This window comes from Scyliorhinus canicula, chromosome 9, assembly GCF_902713615.1.
Source record: "Scyliorhinus canicula chromosome 9, sScyCan1.1, whole genome shotgun sequence".
Taxonomy (NCBI): domain Eukaryota; kingdom Metazoa; phylum Chordata; class Chondrichthyes; order Carcharhiniformes; family Scyliorhinidae; genus Scyliorhinus; species Scyliorhinus canicula.
Window position 1 is genome coordinate 111,982,682 of NC_052154.1, and position 18,407 is coordinate 112,001,088.

An 18,407-nucleotide genomic window follows, 5' to 3' on the forward strand; every position below is an offset into this window, starting at 1 on the left:
GGCCCTATGTTGAATAAACAATAAAGGGACCATGCGCGATGTCAGCTAACATCACAACAGTTTTCACATGTACACTGATGACACCCAGATCTACCTCTGGCAGATTCAATTGAGGATTTCAAAAGATAATTGGATAATTAACTGAACTGAAAATATTTGCAGGGCTGTAGAAAACGGATAAGGGAGTGGACTAGGGGAGTTGCTTTTCCAGAGAGCCAGGACGAACATAATGGGACAAACTTAATAGGCTGAATGGCCTCCTTCTGTGCTGCAACAATCCTATGATTGTAGAGAACTTAACCATCTCTACTTGACATTCAATGGTATTACCATCTCTGAATCCCCAACCATCAACATTCTGGGAGTTGCCACAGGTCAGAAATTGGGCCAGCTCTATAAATATCATGGCTACAAGAACAAGTCAGAAGCTGGAATTCTACAGCAAGTAACTCACTCCCTGACTCCCTACAGTCTGCCCACCATCCAGAAGGCACAAGGCAAGAGTGTCATGAAATACTCTCCATTTTCTTGGAGGACTATAGTTCCAACCACACTGAAGAAGCTCAATGCCATCCAAGACAAACCAACCTCTTGATCAGCAGTCCTTCCACACCACCTTAAACATTCATCCCTTCACCATCCTGGGTGACAATGATTGAGGGGTAAGTATTGGCCAGGACACTGGGGATAACACGCCTGCTGTTCTTCAAAATGGTGCCTTGGGATCCACCAGAGAGCAGATGGGATCTTGGCTCAAAATCTGATGCAAAAGCCAACACCTACAGAGCAGCACACCCTTAGTACTGCACTGGAGTGCCAGCCTAGACACTTGTGCTCGGGTCCTTGGAGTGAGGCTTGAACCCACAGTCTTTAACTCGGAGGTGAGAATACTACCCGCTAAGCCACATCTTAGTGAACAGAAGGACTTCTTTTTGCAGTCTCCCTCCTCCACTCTTCTGCCCTGTCCTAGAGATCTGCATATGGGAAAAGAGGACATGAATGGAGTAGCATAAGAGTCTTTACATCTATTTTTATTTCTATTCTGTACTATGGAAGAAGATATTTCAAAGTCATATCAACAAAGAAGATAGTTGAGATACTATATTGGCTAAACATTCATTGAAAAAATTAGGTACTGAAAAGGCAGGCAATATTTGACCTAGATAAGTCACCAATCCAGATGGGCTGTTCATATAATAATAATCTTTATTATAATCTTTATTATTGTCACAGTAGGCTAACATTAACACTGCAATGAAGTTACTGTGAAAATCCCTTGGTCGCCACACTACGGCACCGCTTCGGGTACACAGAGGGAGAATTCAGAATGTCCAATTCACCTAACAGCACGTCTTTCGGGACTTGTGGGAAGAAATCGGAGCACCCGAACGAAACCCGTGCAGACACGGGGAGAACGTGCAGTCTCCCCACAGACAGTGACCCAAGCCAGGAATCGGGCCTGGGACTCTGGCGCTGTGAAGCAACAGTGTTAACCACTGTGCTACCATGCCGCCCATATATACATAGACGCACAGGCTTGCTAGGCTGTTGAGAGAAGTATGGTTGGAAATTGAGGAAATACTGGCCATAACCTTGCAAACCTCCTTAGATACAGGTTGGTGCCAGAAAACTAGAAAATTGCAAAAGTTATACCCTATTTCAGAAAAGGGTGCAAGACACACATAGTGAAAGGGTTAATAAATCAAATCATATACGTTTATGTATAAAACCTACAGATTTTAAATAAAACCTAAGTGTTCATATGGGCTGCTGCTTGCTGTAGCTTGGTGGATTCCCAGATAGAAACCAGTTGCTATAGCAACAGATGAGCATTCAAGGATTTTTTATTTCAGCAAGGGTGTAGACACACAAGTTACACACAGAAATTGAATTGATCATGCAGCCGCTGCCCATGTGATTCTCACAAAACACAGGACAATGGGATGGGAGTAAAGATACCACAACTCATAGAACATAGAACATAGAACAGTACAGCACAGAACAGGCCCTTCGGCCCTCAATGTTGTGCCGAGCCATGATCACCCTACTCAAACCCACGTATCCACCCTATACCCGTAACCCAACAACTCCCCCTTAACCTTACTTTTATTAGGACACTACGGGCAATTTAGCATGGCCAATCCACCTAACCCGCACATCTTTGGACTGTGGGAGGAAACCGGAGCACCCGGAGGAAACCCACGCACACAGGGGGAGGACGTGCAGACTCCACACAGACAGTGACCCAGCCGGGAATCGAACCTGGGACCCTGGAGCTGTGAAGCATTTATGCTAACCACCATGCTACCCTGCTGCCCACCGTGTACATTTAATCTAATGCATGTCCAGCAGCTTGTAGATAAGTAGGGTGGATGGTGGTATCATACCACTACGTGCCTTGATTATGTTTGGTAATTATATTCATATGTAATGCATTATGTCATCCTAATTATTAGTTGTGAATGGGCATAGATAATTTCTAAACAAATCTATTGTTTTGATTGGTGTATGTTAATTACCTGAAAGAAAGGAAAATATATAATTGCCCTGTATTTTCTGTGATTGGGGAACTGGTAAGCCGTCTAGTGGATGCCTAGCCCTCCTGCTTTGGCTAGAATAGAGAAGTTCTTGAACTGAAACTCTTTTCAGTGTCGTCTTGGTCAGTTGGGGAGTGAGTGACACTTGGTGTTAAACTCCTGAAATACACAACAAATAAAAGCCAACCAGTTTAACTTTCTGGGTGAGAAGCTTTTGGATAAGTAATCCGGAACAGTTGCTTAGATGAATGTAGATTTGTTAACAAATCCATTCTGGCTTTCCTTAAAGGCAAAGTCAGAGAGGATTGATGCAGGCCATGCAGTTAATAGACTTCCATCTGATGAATCGTCAGCAAAGTTGAAGTTCATGAAAGAAAAGGGGCAGTGACAGTACTTATACAAAACTGGCTAAAAGACAGGACGAAAGTTGTGGTAAACAGTTGTTATTCAGACTGGAGGAAGGTGTGCAGTGAAGTTTCGCAGTGGTTGTCACTAGGACTACTGCTTTTCTTTTCTTTTTAAGTGTCCAATTCTTTTTATCCACAATTAAGGGACCATTCAGTGTGGCCAATCCATCTACTCCATACATCTTTGGGTTGTGGGGGTGAGACCCATGCAGACACAGGGAGAATGTACAAACTGCATGCGGACAGTGACCAGGGCCGGGATTGAACCCGGGTCCTCGGCGCCATGAGGCAGCACTGCTGACCACCGTGCCAACCTAGGACCACTGCTTTTCATGATATATCTATTGACTTGAACTTGAGAGTACAGAGCACAATTTCAAAACTTGTAGATGACACTATATTTTGAAGTGTAGTGAACAGCGAAGAGGATGGTGATAGACATGCTGGTGGAATGGGTGAACAGGTTGAAAACAAAATGTGCAAAATAGAGTCATAATGGCAAACGGTTGCAGCCATGATAGTCAGCTCTGAGTGGAGGGGTAGTTGGGTTAGGGAGCTAGTTGGATTGGGGGTGCAGGTGAGTGGTTGTCAGGTCAGGTTGGGGGGGGGATTAGTTGGGTCCGATTGGGGGAGTAGTCAGGCCAGGGGAGGATAGCCAGATTGGGTCAGAGAGTTGTCAGGTTGTTGGGGGAGGGTTGGGTTTCAGTCGGGTATGGGTTTAGTCAGGTGGAAAAGAGGGTAATTGGATGGTCGGGGGTAATCAAGTGGTTAGGGACTAGTCCAGTCGAGTCAGGAGTGTAAGTTGGGTGGTCAAGGGCGGTAATTGGCACGGGCGATTGTGGAGTTACTCAGGTGGTATCCCACGTTTTAAGCTGTCTAATATTTCCTGGATAAATATTCAGGTAAGTATCGCAAGTCTCTCCCAATTCTCCAATTCCAGGTCAGAGTCGGAGATATTTTGGAAGGTTGCAGGGAGGAGGGAAGAAGCTCAATGCCAAAAAAGAGTTTAAACACTCTTGGGCAATTTCCACCTAGATCTGGGTATCAGGACTTCCACTGCGTCCTGACACACATCTTCTGTCATTTGTCTCCGGTCACCCAGAAACAAGAAAATTTAGGCAAAGATTTATTTTTTTTATTCTGGGCCAGCATTTATTGCCCATCCTTGAGGGCATTTAAGAGTCAACCACACTGCTGTGAGTCTGGAGTCACATGTAGGCCAGACCAGGTAAGGATGACAGATTTCCTTCCATGAAGGATATTAGTGAACCAGATGGGTTTTTACAACAATCGACAATGGCCTCAGGTCATCTTTGGACTTTTCATTCCAGTTTTTTATGGAATTTAAATTTCACCATGGCAGGATTCAAACCTGGATCGGCAAAACATGACTCTGGGTCTCTGGATTACTAGTCCAACGACAATACCACTGCCTCCCCATTTAGCCATTTATCTCATTGTCTGTGCAATTGCTTAATAGAGGATGTGAAACGATATTTAGGAATGCAAACTTCTTTCAACTACGCTTCTTGTATTAACAGCATGCTTGCTATCCATGTGCAACATGGATCCAACTGCAACATCAAAAATGAAGTTTAAACAAAACAAATGTATGTCACCACACAATTGCCAGTGCTAAACAGTGCTCGCCTGAGGTCTCTGAGGCGAAGGGGTTGTATCCCAGAGCCTCAGGTACCACAGGAATCTGCACATTAGAGTGAGGCGTACTGCCTCACTAATGCAGATTTACTAAAATGTGGGCAGGATTGGCAGCGCAACTTCGGGGTCTCCCGGCTTTCACCGGCCACACTGCGAGCTGCTTTTCCGGCTCAGCATGGCTGTTGGATCCGCCCAACATCTTCAAAGAAGGGTAGAATGAAAAATGGGCAGCAGGGATGTAGACAATAACTAAGACAAAGGGAATTACTCAACACCACAAAATACGGTGCCAAGCTAGATGGTGACACCAAATGCTGGAATACAAATAAGCTAAAGTTTTCCAAAATGTAATATGTTAATGTAAGGCAATAGCAGTGCAAAATTCTGCATCACCCCCGTACAAAATTAGGTATGTGACCTGATAAAAGTTTTTTTCCATTTTAGCCATTGTAACAATCGGAACAGATTTTGTACAAATTTGATCGTGTTGGTTCTCTAACTGAACATAAATATTTGAGATTGTACTGGAACACCAATCAGAAGTTTACAATATTCCAATGCAATTTCAACAGCATTTATTGAACAAGTCATGTAACTTGATATAAATCTTAAGTAAGACACCCACATCCCATGAATGAATAAAAAAGATAAATTACTTTTATTTAAAGCTCTTCCATCTATCAATCCTCCAACAAATAGGCTGCAGTGTTCATCAACAACTGTACCCAACTAACTCCATTAATTCCATTAGTATGTCTCATTAGAAATACATTTTCTCTCAAAAGAGTGGAATGTGTTTGGGTAGGTACTGTGGTCATCACATTTGCACCCTTAGATATGTCACAAATATTTTTGCCTTTCATCAGTTCATTTGCTATAAATTGTAATAGTTACAGGGTGCCTCTGCAAAACCGTATCACCATTTTTGTAAGGAGTAATATTGAAAATTATCTAGGACGGGGAGATCTCAATGTGGTGCATATTCTTATCTGATAGCATTGGTAGCAGCATTATGTTTGCTTCTACTTGCACACTGACTTATATAGATACATAGAAGATTAGAGCAGGTGGAGGCCTTTTGGCCCTTCGAGCCTGCTCCACCATTCATCACGATCATGGCTGATCATCCAACTCAATAGCCTAATCCTGCTTTCTCCCCATAGCCTTTGATCCCATTCTCCCCAAGTGCTATATCCAGCCGCCTCTTGAATATACTCACAGTTTTAGCATCAACTACTTCCTGTGGCAATGAATTCCGCAGGCTCACTACGCTTTGTGTGAAGAAATGTCTCCTTATCTCTGTCCGAAATGGTTTACCCTGAATCCTCAGACTGTGACCCCTGGTTCTGGACACATCTATCATTGGTAACATTTTCCCTGCATCTATCCTGTCTAGTCCTGTTAGAATTTTATAAGTCTCTAAGAGATCCCCCCTCATTCTTCTGAACTCCAGCGAGAACAATCCCAAACTAGTCAATCTCTCCTCATATGACAGTCCCGCAATCCCTGGAATCAGTCTGGTAAACCTTCACTGCAGTCCCTCGAGAACAAGAACATCCTTTCTCAGAGAAGGAGACCAAAACTGCACACAATACTCCAAGTGTGGCCTCACCAAGGCCCTGTACAATTGCACCAACACGTCCCAGCTTCTTTACTCAAAACCTCTTGCAATAAAGGCCAACATACCATTAGCCTTCTTTACCGTCTACTGCACCGGCATGCTTACCTTCAGCGAATGGTGCACAAGGACACCCAGGTCCCGCTGCACACTCCTCTCTCCCAATTTACAACCATTCAGGTAGTAATCTGCCTTCATGATTTTGCTTCCAAAGTGAATAACCTCACACTTATCCAAATTATACTGCATCTGCCATTGGTTTGCCCACTCGCCCAACCTGTCCAGATCTTGCTGTAGGATCCCTGCATCCTCGTCACAATTCACCCTCCCACCTAATTTGGTATCATCTGCAAACTTTGAGATGTTACATTTTGTTCCCTCATCCAAATCATTAATATATATTGTGAATAGCTGGGGTCCCAGCACCGATCCCTGTGGTACCCCATTAGTTACTGCCTGCCAAATTGAAAAGAACCCATTAATCCCTACTCTTTATTTCCTCTCTGTCAACTAGTTTTCTATCCACCTCAATACATTTCCCCCAATCCCAAGCGCTTTAATTTTGCCCAATAATCTCATATGCGAGACTTTGTCAAACGCCTTCTGAAAGTCCAAATATACCACATCGACTGGCTCCCCTTGTCAACTGTACTGGTCACCTCTTCAAAAAATTCCAACAGATTTGTCAAGCATGATTTTCCCTTCATAAATCCATGCTGACTCTGACTGATCCTGCCACTGCTTTCTAAATGTTCCGCTATAAAGTCCTTGATAATGGATTCAAGCATTTTCCCCACTACCGATGTTCGGCGTACTGGTCTATAATTCTCTGCTTTCTCTCTACCTCCCTTTTTGAATATCGGAGTGACGTGAGCTACCGTCCAATCTGCAGGGACAGTTCCAGAGTCTATAGAATCCCAGAAGATGACCACCAATGCATTCACTATTTCCAGAGCCACCTCCTTAAGCACTCTGGGATGCAGATTCTCAGGCCCTGGGGATTTATCGGCCTTCAATCCCATATGTTTTCCCAGCACCATTTCTCTACTAATGTTGATCTCCCTCAGTTCTTCCCTCTCACTTAACCATTCATTCTCCACCACTTCTGGGATCTGATTTGTATCCTCATTTGTGAAGACAGAACCAAAGTATGTATACAAATGCTCAGCCATTTCTTTGTCCCTTATTATGCATTCCCCTGATTCTGTCTTTAGGGGGCCTACATTTTTCATTACCAATCTCTTTCTCTTCACGTATCTGTAGAAACTCTTAGTGTCAGTCTTTATGTTCCCTGCAAGCTTCCTTTCGTACTGTACTTTCCCCTTCTTAATCAATCCCTTTATCCTTCTTTGCTGAATTCTAAACTGCTCCCAATCCTCAGACCTATTATTTTTCTTGGCCAATCTGTATGCTTCTTCCTTGTATCGGATACTATTTCTAATTTCCTTCGTAAGCCTTGCCTTGGCCCTCTTACCCCCTTTGCTTTTGTGCCAGACAGGAATGAAAAGTTGCTGTAGTTCCTCCAGTGTTCCTTGAATGTTTGCCATTATCTATCCACTGTCAACCCTTTAAGTAACTCTCCCCATCTATCAAGGCCAACTCAAGCCTCATATCCTATAATCCCTTTATTAAGATTCAGCACCCTAGTCTCCGAATCAACTACTTCACTCTCCATCTTAGTAAAAAAAGTTCTCTCATGTTATGGTCGCTCATCCCCAAGGGGTCTCGTACAACCAGATTGGCAATGATTCCCTTCTCATTACACAGTACTCAGTCTAAGATGGCCTGCTCTCCAGTTGGTTCCTCCACATATTGGTCAAGAAAACCATCCCGTATACACTCCAGGAATTCCTCCTCTACAGCATTAAGTTTGGATTTTTGTCCAAGGTCTCTGCCAATGTTAATGAGAATTTATTTTTTTCAAATGGAATTACTTTCATTTATGGAAATTAAGTCAGGGGGCATGCATGGAGATAATGAAGACCCTGAGAGCCATGCTGACAATGACATGAACAGCAGATCGATATTTTAGGAAGTCCAACAATCTAACCGGGGAAGACAAGGTAAGTATTCTGAGTGCTTCAATTCAAAATTATCTTATTAAATGTAATAAAGCTGTGTGCTTTTCCCAAAACACTGGACGAAAAAGTAGAATGGTACTCCACCACAGGTACATGTCTTCAGAAGTATGGGGAAGAAAATTTGTTAGAGGAAAAAAACTGAATCATAAACAATACAAGCAATATAAGGCACTCAGCCCATCAATTTAGTCCTTCTCCACCCATGGTAATGTAAATCTAATCTTACTATAATGCTCACTCTTCTGACATTCATCTTTTTCAAGCAAACATTTGGCACCCTGTTAAAAATACTTAACGATGCTGCTTCAATATTGGTATGTAACGGTGGCACAGAGGGTGGCACAGTGGTTAGCACTGCTACCTCAAAGGGTCAGGGACCTGGGTTCGATTCCAACCTTGGGTGACTTTCGGTGTGGAATTTGCACGTTCTCTCCGTGTCTGCGTGGGTTTCCTACGGGTGCTCCAGTTTCCTTTCTCAGTCCAAAGATGTGCAGGTTAGGTGGATTGGCCATAATAAATTGTCCCTTAGTGTCCAACGGTTAATTGGGGTTGCAGGGTTATGGGGATAGGGTGGGGGAGTGGGCCCAGATAGAGTGTTCTTTCGGAGTGTCGGTGCTGACTCAATGGGCCAAATGGCGTCCTCCTGCACTGTCCGGATTCTAATAAATTTAACAGAAAATTCCATATTACAGCTATCCTGAATGTTTCTAACCGTCCTTTTAATTCAAGTTGAGATCATTTTAAGATTATGCCTTCTCATTACTGCCTTGTTGGCTGATATTATTCATATACGGGCTAGTTGAATGCATATAACCAATAAGCAAAATATTAAGAGCAGTCCAGAATGTGGGAACTCAGTCATTTCTCATAGAATGAATTAACCATTGTATTCAATACTGAGAACAGGGTGTTTCTTGTGTAATCAACTAATCAATTTTTAGTTTATTTAGTCTCCGCCAAGCTATGAAATATGGCAAAGCGTGAGAAATACATTAATAGTAACTCAGTACTTTTCCTAAGGCTGCGCATGCAAACACTAAGCTAGTTTTGATAGGCGTCCAATAACGTCCAATGTTTGATTAACAAATTATCCTCTCAGTAACAAACATTAATTTGAAAAAACCGGGAGGTCCCAGCTAAAAATTAGAGGCCAATGAATGCAAATGAGGCGTTAAACCAGAGATTAGGGGCGGGATTCTCCAACCCTCCGCGTCGGAATCACGCCCTGCGCGGGGGCGGAGAATAGCCATTCACGCCAGACATCCAGAGAGACGCCTCTTGCGTGATTCTCCTTGGATCCGTCAGTCCCGCGTGCGTGGTCGACGCGGCATCGGTCGGAGGCCGTTGGAACAGGCCCCCGCAGCGATTCTCCGTGGTAAACCAGCCGAACTCCCACGCCGTGGTTTAAATGTGGTACCACCCGGCGGGAGCTGGGACCTGCGGCCGCGGTCCTGGGGGGGGGACATCTGATTCCGCAATCGGCAGCCACCAATCAGCAGGCCATCACGATCTGGGAGGGACCTATCTTCCTCCGCACGGGCCCACTGTGTGGCTCCGCCATGTCACGTGGCCTGGGTAGCAGGGCACCGCCGGCGGCCAAAGCTGCGGGACCCACATCGGAGCTCTGCTAGCCCCCTGGAAAACAGAGAATCACTCCGGACCTTCAAGGAAAAAGTCCGGAGTGATTCTGGCCCGTTTTCCGGTGGGTGTGGGGACTTAGTCCCCAGAAGGGAGAATCCCGCCCAAGAATTCCCTTAAAAATAGGACCGTGTGGTTCAGGTTTTGGTTCCTGAATTCTTGAATCATTTATCCGTTTTGGTTGTGTTTTTATTGATTTTTTTTGTGCTTATGCTTTTGCCATGTGCTTGACTTTATGTATTGTTTGATATTTAATTTCTAATTTTGATTCAGTTTGTACTCGCCAACAGGCCAAGTTTTATTCAGTTCTGTAGTTCTTATTCAAGTGTATACCAGTGAAGTAATTGACATTAAAGAGTTTTGAAAATAGACTCGACCAACCGACTCCCGTTTCTTGAAAGAAGAAAACCAATAAGAGGATCCATTATTGACCAATACAAACATCTACTTAACATGTCCTTTTATAAAGTAAATACTTCTCTATTGATTTTCATCAACATTTCCTGCTCCAGTGAAAAAGCCTGAATTTTTTTTTCATTAGCTTAACCGTTCAATGTGAGCAATTTCTCAGCGAATCCATGGCACCTTGTTCATTACATTTATATACTGTCTATAATGAAGGGCACAAAACTGTATACGATACTTCAACTGTGGCCTCTATATAGTGTCTTTATACATAGCAGATCATCAAAAGGCATTTCACAAGAGTGTTAACAGACAAAACTAGACACTGACTTACAATAAGACAATATTAGAACAAGTAACCAAAAGCTTGACTAAAGATTAAAGTGATAGGTCTTAAAGGAGGAGAGAGGTACCGAGGCAGGAAGCAAATTCCATTTCATTGTTTAACTCAGTATTGCACAATATGTAATTATTTGCAGGGGAGGCAATGATGTAGTGGTATTGTCACTGGACTAGTAATTCAGAGGCCCAAAGTAATTCTCTGGGGACCTGGGTTCGAATTCCACCCAAACAAATGGTGAAATTTGTATTCAATAAAAATATCATGTCTAATGGTGACCATGAAACCATTGTCGATTGTTATAAAAACCTATCTGGTTCACAAACATCCTTTAGGGAAAGAAATCTGCTGTCATTACCTGGTCTGGCCTAGATGTGACTCCAGCCCCACTGCAATGTGGTTAACTCTTCAATGCCCTCCCAAACAGCAAGCCACTCAGCTGGGTAATAAATGCTGGCCCAGCCAGCAACGCATACATAATAAAAATAAACAGGTACCATACGGTCTGTCTGTGTATTCTATACTTCTATATACAAACCCCAAGCTGGATTTCTTTCACCCGTGGAGAGGTGGCTAGGTGTGGACAGACTTTGAAAATAGCTCAGATGGTATATCAATCATCTGACACCTCCATGATGCAATTTTTAAAGGAAGGGTGGCGGTGGTGGTGGGCTGGAGAGGAACAAAGGTAAAAACAAGAGTGAGAATGGTCTGGGACATGCACAGCTGTAGGAGCACAGCAGGCAGACATTATAAATTGTGGCTGTTGATTGAAAATCCTCTAAACAAAAATGAGAATCAAATGGAGGTACACTTGCAAAGTTGCCATCATGCGAGCAGAGCAGATTAAGTACCTGATGAGTGAGCATTTGGGAACTTGTTTGGGCCATGAGGCTACTGGCACTCTGCTCCCCTGCTTGCTCCAATTCTGAAGGTGACAGGAGGTCGTCATGGTTGCCATATGTCTTTGAAAGTCACCCTCCAGAATGGGTTTCTGCCTCCAGGTAGTGTCGGGTGCCACTAATGGATACCAAACTCACCTCTGGCCCAGTTAGGGTCTATTCAACAACATTGTTAGGCTGACATGGCGTGGGACAGGTCCCGGATATGATCCTGGTGTTGGGTTCTAGACTATGGATTGAAAATCCAATCCCCCTCACCCCAAATATGTGTTTTCACGGGTGAGGTGAGGATATGTTAATGGCAGTTTTGTTTAGTATTGCATTTCTGGATTTCTTGCCAGCCATTTAATTCCATCAATGTTTCAGTTTTTTTGAAAATATCGTGGATAGTATTGAATGACATATGCTTTTTAAAAATAATGGCTGAAGCTAAGTGATCTAATCTCATTTAGAATTGAGTCTACATTTTTCCTGTCATGGTCCTCAACTTATTCCCAATGATTAGAATACAGGTTCAGGATTCCTTATCCAAAAACAGAAAAATTCCGTAATCCGCACCTTTTTTCCGAGCACCGACATGACATCATGAGTGGGAAATCCCACAAAGTTCTGAAAGGGTCCCGCGCGAAGCATAGGTCCCAATGTGCCGCACATGTGCGGGTCCCAACGCGCCTCACATGCTCAGGTCCCAATGCGCCTCACATGCACAGGTCCCAGACTTTTTATAACAGCAACATAAAGGTGAGATTGACAAATGTCTGGAACAAGAAATTAGCTTTCATAAGAACAGAAAGAGGCCATTTCGCCCCACTGAAAATAATATTCCGAAAAATTCTGAAATCTGATACACACTCGACCCCAAGCATTTCAGATAAGGGATGCTCAATCTGTATTCCAAATGTAACAGGGCTGCTAGGGCGCTGTGAATGCAACACTTGAACTGGTCTCCTGTAGCTGTAAGACAGCAGCTCAAGAAAATGACTGCTAAACCCCCCCCCCCCCCCCCCAGGAAAGAACCTGACACAATTTCACATTTTCTGCCTTATTTCAAATATTTTTATTTAATTTGAGAAGTGTGTTTGAGAGATTTTGGAGCACATAGTATCCTGATGTGGTACTACATCGACATTATTTATTAAACCACTGAAGAACCACATTTTAAACTGTTAACATTTTTAAAATATCTAAGTAAAAGCAGTAACAAAGTCACTAATATGGTGACATCATCATCAACAATATGCCATCTTAAATATGCATAATTTTAAATATGAGGATGGCTGCACAGATTGCAGGACATCACATCATTGCTACTAAGATTGTTAGAAACAGGAGCAGGATTAGGTCATTCAGCCCTTGAGCCTGCTCTGCCATTCAATAAGATCATGATGATATTATTGTGGCCCTAACTCTATTTTCCTGCCTACTTCCCCATAACCCTTGACCCTCTTGTAGATCACAAGATCTGTCTAACCCAGCCTTGGATTTATTAAATGACCCAGCCTCCACTGCTTTCTGGAAGAGAATTCCAAAGACAACTGGCCCTCTTTGTTCTAGGAACACCTATAAGGGGATACATCACTCAGCATCCACCCTATGAAGCCCCCTCACAATCTTATGTTTCAATAAGACCACCTCTCATTTTTCTAAACTCCAATGAGTATAGGCCCAACCTTTCCTCATAAGGCAGCCCTTTATCCCAGGGATCAACCTAGTGAATCTGCTCTCAATTGAATCCAAAGTTCTAAGACCAAAACATAGAACATAGAACACAGCTAACCGCTTGAAATTTCCGAAAGTGTCCGACTCCACTATCACAGCAGGCAGTCCATTCCGCACTCTAACCACTCTCTGAGTAAAGAACCTACCTCGGACATCCCTCCTATATCTCCCACCCCGAACCTTATAGTTATGCCCCCTTGTAACAGCTACATCCACCCGAGGAAATAGTCTCTGAACGTCTACTCTATCTATCCCCCTTATCATATAATAAACCTCTATTAAGTCGCCTCTCAATTTCCTTCGCTCCATTGAGAAAAGTCCCAGCTCCCTCAACCTTTCCTCATAAGACCTACCCTCCAATTCAGGCAGCATCCTGGTAATTCTCCTTTGCACACTTTCTAATGCTTCCACATCCTTCCTATAATGAGGTGACCAGAACTGCACACAATACTCCAAATGTGATCTCACCAGGGTCCTGTACAGTTGCAGCATAGCCCCACGGCTCTTAAACTCAAGCCCCCTGTTAATAAACGGCAACACACTATAGGCCTTCTTCACGGCTCTATCCACTTGACTGGCAACCTTCAGAGATCTGTGGACATGAACCCCAAGATCTCTCTGTTTCTCCACATTCCTCAGAACCTCCCGTTTACCCATACATAATACTCCAGGTAAGGAGTCTCACCAATATCCTGTTGCAGCAAGACATCCCTACTTTTCTACTCCATTCTCCTTGCAATAAAGGCCAACATTCCAGTTGCTTTCCTAATTACTTATCCAGCAACCAATGACCATGTGATATATGTGGTATAATAATCCAAAATGATACACGAGCAGCAGTGAACAGATACCCGAGACAAGTTTCTTTCAGAGCGAGAAAGGTTTTGTTCCCCTTTCATTTTTTAGTAAAGGAAATAATACAAGGGCTAGCCAAGGCATTTGATAACGATCCACACACTGGATGAGCAAAAATTAGAGCACGTGAAATGTTACGTTGTGACATGGGTCGGAACCTGTATTCAGGAGTCGGAAGCAGAAAGTAGGGATAATGGCAACGCACACTGGTGGTAGAATGTGCCAAGTGGTGTTCCCTAGGTATAGTTTCTGGGCACTGAACCCCTTGGCTGGTTTAGCTCACTGGGCTAAATCGCTGGCTTTTTAAGCAGACCAAGCAGGCCAGCAGCACGGTTCGATTCCCGTACCAGCCTCCCCGGACAGGCGCCGGAATGTGGCGACTAGGGGCTTTTCACAGTAACTTCATTGAAGCCTACTTGTGACAATAAGCAATTTTCATTTCATTTCATTTTAACCCCTCCAGTCCAGTTTTCTTGGGACCAAGTCATTTCTGGATTTTGGAATTTTCTGGATTATAGGATGACTTTAGTATGCCTAACCATAATTGTGTGAACTGGAAAAGACCAAAGATATCAATATTCACCAGAATGCTAATACATTATAAAGCAGCAATAAAAATTGTTTTACTTATCCAAATACTGCACCTTCCATGTTTCTACTCCCAAAGTACTGTACTAAAATGATGCCAATGATGCCAAAAGTTTGTTCAAAGAAATCTAGGATAGGGGCAGCATGGTGGCACAGTGGTTAGTGTTGCTACCTCATGGCGCCGAGGTCCCAGGTTCGATCCCAGCTCGACGTCACTGCCCTGTGGAGTTTGCACATTCTCACTGTGTTTGTGTGGGTTTCGCCCCCACAACCCAAAGATGTGCAGGCTAGGCCATGCTAAATTGCCCCTTAATTGGAAAAAAATAATTGGGTACTTTAAATTTATTTTTAAAAACAAAAATTAAAAAAAGAATTCCAGAACAACTGGTGTTTCTAAGCAGTAGATTTCCAGACTGGAGAGATCCAATAATTTGTATATCAATAATTTTTATGAAGGAATAGCTAGTTATATACCCAATTTACATATGACATTAAATTAACAGACACAATAAATTGTCAAGTTGGGATCAAAATGTTCTACATGGACAGTTTGAGTGGGAAAAACTGTGACAGATGGAGCTCAACATGAAAGTGTGTGAGATCATTCACTGTGGATCCAAGGAAGACAAATTTGAATATTATCTTAATTGTGAAAAACTAGGAAACTGTGAAATGGCAAAGAGATGTTGGTTTCTAGGTATGCAAATCAATAATAGGTACAAAAACTCAAAAAGCTAATGGAACGTTGACCAGGGTTGGAACACAAAGGGGATGAGACTATGCTTGCTGCATGGAGCTTTGGTCAGTCCCCAGCTGGAGTGTTGGATTCAGTTTCAGGCACCAGACCTCAAGAAGAATATATTGCCCTTGGTTGTGTTACAGCATAAATTCACCAGAATGATATCAGGACTTACAGGTTTCAATAATGAGGTAAAGTTGCATAAACAAGTTGTCCCTCTTTGAGATTAGAAGGTTGTGGGATATCTAAAATAATAAAAGGATTCAATAGTGCCACAACAGAGAAAGGCATTTATTTCCTCTGGTGGAGGAATCCAGAAAAAGGAGGGATAATCTTAAAGTTTGGGTAGGCTCATTTGGGGATAAAATGAGGAAGCACATTTTCACAAGAGAATTGTGGAAATATAGAATTCTCGCCCAAAGGTTCATTTGAAATTTTCAATGATCCAAGGGTATCATCAATTACTTACGCTTATATAGCACCTTTAACATAGTACAACATGCCAAGGCACTTCATAAGAGCATCATCAAACAATGTGACACCAAGCCACATAGCATATGTTAAAGAGAATTAACTAGATTATACAGCACCAAAACAGTCTGTTTGGCTCAACCAGTATGTGCCAGCATTTATACTTCACTTCGACCATCTCCCAGCTAAATTTATCAATGTAACGCTCTATTCTCTTTCCCTCAAGTTTACTTGTTTTTTCCTTAAATGCATCGGTATTATTCATCTCATCTACTCCCTGTGGCAATAAATTCCATATTCTCACCACTCTCTGAATAAAGATGTTTGTTCTGAATTCCCTGTTTAGTTTTATGGTGACTATCCTATATTAATGGCCTCAGGTTTGGTCTTCTCTACAAGTAGAAACATATCTCTGTCCCTGCTCCATCAAAATTAAGAACTCTATTAAATCTGGTCTTCAAGAGAAAAGAAAATTCTGTTTATCCCTTCCTGATAGCTATAATCATGTTGTTCTGGTACCATCCTGTAAATATTGATTTGGCAGTGTCTAATGCAGGGGTGGGCAAACTACGGCCCGCGGGCCGCATGCGGCCCGCCAAAGGTATTTCTGCGGCCCTCCAAGTCATTAAAAAAAAAAAAAAAATTTTTTAATTTTTAAAAAAAAATTTTTTTTTAAGGTTAATGGGGGGGCTGTTGGGTTACTTACTGGTATAGGGTGGATACGTTGACTTGAGTAGGATGATCATTGCTCGGCACAACGTCGAGGGCCGAAGGGCCTGTTCTGTGCTGTACTGTTCTATGTTCTATATGAGGCGCCCAGAATCATAACCGGGTGAAGTAATTATTTTACTTAATATACTATGCGGCCCTTTGTGAATTGTGAATTTCTGAATGTGGCCCTTGCACGGAAAAGTTTGCCCACCCCTGGTCTAATGTCTCTCTATTGTTTTTAGAATTTAGCAACCAAAACTGTACATGGTAATCCAAGTGTGGCCTAACAAAGGTTCAGGTCAAAACAGACAAATGGTCAAAACCTTGGTCAAAGAGGTAGGCTTCAATGAGATTCTTCCAACAGGAAAGAGATGGCAAGAGGTTGGAAGCAACATTCCCTCCATTTTTGTTCAGAATGAGCATCAACTTATTTAAATACACAGCCCTTCAAATATTTTTTTTACATGGTCGCACACACGTGCTAATTTAAAGGGACCAGCTTGTGCATGGCTTGCCAGGAACTTTTGGGTAGCTGCACAGCTTAGAAGAATCATTTGTGGAGGGGCCTAGGGAGGAAATCTTGGAACTGCCTTAGCATTTAAAGGCATGGTTATCAATGATGGAGCAATTAAAATCGAGGATGCGTAATTGGCCGGAACTGGTAACTGAGGGTTGTAGGACTGAAATAGGCAAGATGAGAATTTTAAAATGCAAGGCATTGATCAATCAATATAGGTCGGCGAGTATCAAAAATGGATGAAAGTATGTGGTCCGCATTACGATGTAGGTAGCAGAGTTCTGGATGAGGTTAAATATATCCAGGGTGGAAAATGGCAGTCAAGGATATCAGGCTAAAGTGGGTAAATGGAGATGAGGCACAAATCATTCAATATCTAGTTGAGTGGTGGAACAGGCTGGAGAGGCTGAACGGTCTACTCCTGTTCCCATATCTTTCCTTTAAAAGAAAGCTGAGGGGAGCACGGTGGTGCAGTGGTTAGCACTGCTGCATCATGGCGCCGAGGTCCCAGGTTCGATCCTGGCTCTGGGTCACTGTCCGTGTGGAGTTTGCACATTCTCCCCGTGTTTGCGTGGGTTTCGCCCCCACAATCCAAAGATGTGCAGGGTAAGTGGATTGGCCACGCTAAATTAACCCTTAATTGGAAAAAAAATTGGGTGCTCTAAATTTTTTTAAAAGGAAAGCTGCAAAATTATAATACAAACCTACTGCAAGTTATTTATTAAAAATAAATTTCGAGTATGTAAAATCCTGTTGATCTCCAAGGTGATAATTGGATATGGCAATAGTCAAGAAAGGTGGAGTTGAGGTCGAAAATCAGTTATAGAACATAGAACAGTACAGCACAGAACAGGCCCTTCGGCCCTCGATGTTGTGCCGAGCCATGATCACCCTACTCAAACCCACGTATCCACCCTATACCCGTAACCCAACAACGCCCCCCTTAACCTTACTTTTTAGGACACTACGGGCAATTTAGCATGGCCAATCCACCTAACCCGCACATCTTTGGACTGTGGGAGGAAACCGGAGTACCCGGAGGAAACCCACGCACACACGGGGAGGACGTGCAGACTCCACACAGACAGTGACCCAGCCGAGAATCGAACCTGGGACCCTGGAGCTGTGAAGCATTTATGCTAACCACCATGCTACCGTGCTGCCCTAATGTTATGAATCCTATTGAACCCTACTTCCAGAGGAGTAGGCTAAATTACCGA

At 43.0% G+C, this 18,407-nt stretch overlaps 1 protein-coding gene across 8 annotated transcripts in view; it reads right to left on the reverse strand.

The window, feature by feature from the left end:
• Positions 1 to 18,407, reverse strand: part of prdm11 (PR domain containing 11) — a 197,685-nt gene that overhangs the window by 119,511 nt on the left and 59,767 nt on the right. The window contains exon 5 of one of the 8 annotated variants that reach the window (XM_038807405.1): positions 2,520 to 2,696. The exons of the other annotated variants lie outside the window; for them this stretch is intronic. The gene's annotated coding sequence lies outside the window, so the exon portion shown is untranslated. The remainder of the gene's footprint in view (positions 1 to 2,519; positions 2,697 to 18,407) is intronic. 8 annotated transcript variants of the gene reach the window in all.